The sequence below is a fragment of the Otolemur garnettii genome, unplaced genomic scaffold, assembly GCF_000181295.1.
Source record: "Otolemur garnettii isolate 467f Iridium unplaced genomic scaffold, OtoGar3 scaffold00079, whole genome shotgun sequence".
Lineage (NCBI taxonomy): Eukaryota > Metazoa > Chordata > Mammalia > Primates > Galagidae > Otolemur > Otolemur garnettii.
In genome coordinates, this window is record NW_003852474.1 from 8,002,802 (window position 1) to 8,004,928 (window position 2,127).

Consider the following 2,127-nt stretch of genomic DNA (forward strand, 5'->3'; position numbering starts at 1 on the left):
TTGAGGCCAGAAGTTTGAGACTAGCTTGGGCAACATAGACCCTGTTTCTACAGGAAATTTAAAAAAATTAGCTGAGTATTGTCCCAGATACTCAGGAGGCTGAGGCAGGAGGATCACTTGAACCCAAGAGTTTTAGGCTTCAGTGAACTATAATCACACCACTGTATTCTAGCCGGGGAGACAGAGGAGACCCTGTCTCAAAAATAAGCAAACAAAAAGACAGCCAGCAAAAGTTTCTGTCTATAAACCTACCATTATATTTTATTACGTTGTTTGTATATGTTTCTCTTAACTATTGACATTTTCATCATTATCTGTGGCTAGGATTTTTTTTTTTTTTTTTTTTTGCAGTTTTTGGTTGGGGCTGGGTTTGAACCCGCTATCTCTGGCATATGGGGCTGGCGCCCTACTCCTTTGAGCCCTCCTCCTTTGAGCCACAGGCGCCATTCTCGGTGGCTAAGATTTTTTTAGATTAACTGTTACTGTACTTACTTACCTATATATTTTTAAGTATGAAATATTTCAATAGAATAGTGATTTTAAAATCTTTATTTCTCATTTATTAAAACGTCATTAAAAATAAACCAGAGAATCATGCGTGTCATGATACGTCAGCTTTGTAAATAGTTTGAAAAACGTTTTGCATATTATAGGTGTGATACATCAGGTATATTAAATTTGTTTAGGGCTAAAATAAATTTCAGGTAGCAAGTAAATATTTGAAAAATTATTAGGATGTGTTTCTGCTGATTACAGAAATCTTTGTTTTTGGTAAGTAAGGAGGAACACATACATAAATTTAAACTTTTTGGACATTTATTTGTAAGACTTTTTTAATTTGTAAGAATATCTAAATTATGAGTTAATTTTTCAATATCTAAGTAGATTCACAATGTCGGTGCTAGAAAGAATCTTATAGATTCTGTAGGCCATGCCCTTTTATTTTACTGTGGGAAAGTGAAACCTTCAGAATCATTTACCTGCCAAAGAGGAAAAATAAGACTAGAACTTGACTGACTCCAAGGTCCTCTGCTAACCTAATTTTCTGCAGAAAATCAAATGACACATTTTTGTGAAATCATGACTTAAGGTCTTACTTTTTTTAATCATTGAAGAGCAATAGAAAAAATTCTTGTTGTCTATTCATGATACACTTGGAAATTATGCTTTCTTGTCTAGGCAGGTAATGGCTTTGTCCATAGAGGACAGTAGTTTGAGAATTATTTTAAAGAGACCAGTCTGATCCCGTGGTTTGCACTTGAGTTAAAAGATTATGTAGAAGTGAGCAAAAAATCTTTGCCTTTCTGTGCAACCACTATTTCCCAGCTGTTTACATACCCAAATATATGCTTATTTTCTTAAAAGTTACAAAGTATGCTTTAAAATTCTTCTATAGTATTCAAGGCCTGCTGTTACATTTCCTCAGCTGCTTTAGTTTTCTACCACTACATCTGGGCATACCAGTCAATTCCAGGATGTTGTCTTAAACATTTTTTTGCATATTTTTCTTTTGTGTTTTTGATTATGAATTTTCCTTCTTCCTGAAATTTCTGCCTGCCTCCTTATCCCCTACTGTTCCATAAAGTCCTATTTATTATTGTCTTAGTTCAGCTCTGCCTCTTTTTTTTTTTTTTTTTTTTTTTTTTTTTGCAGTTTTTGGCTGGGGCCAGGTTTGAACCCACCACCTCAGGTATATGGGGCTGGCGCCCTACTCCTTTGAGCCACAGGTCCCGCCCAGCTCTGCCCTCTTCAGTGATGTCTTCTTGGACTTCTTTAACATGAGATTTATGGCTGTTTTCTGTATGCATTTGTTGCATTCTGTCAGTACCTCTAATGTAGGATTGCATGTGATAGCTTTAAGAAAACATAAGGAAGAGTGAGAGGCCAGATAAGAGAAATTTTGTCACGTATAATCTGATTAAAACCTTCAACTAGCTGGGTGTGGTGGCTTGTAATCCTAGCACTCTGGGAGACTGAGGCAGGAGGATCGCTTGAGCCCAGAAGTTTGAGGTTGCTATGAGCTAGATACTCTAGCCCAAGTGATAGAGCAGGACTGTCTGAAAAAAACAAACAAAAAAAAATCCCAAACCTTCAACTATTGAGTTGCATTTACTCTTTTTTTTTTTT

The 2,127-nt window shown here is 35.9% G+C and overlaps 1 protein-coding gene across 5 annotated transcripts in view; it reads left to right on the top strand.

Moving 5' to 3' along the window:
• Nucleotides 1–2,127, top strand: part of REV1 (REV1, DNA directed polymerase) — an 85,147-nt gene that overhangs the window by 6,382 nt on the left and 76,638 nt on the right. The gene's annotated exons all lie outside the window — the stretch shown is intronic.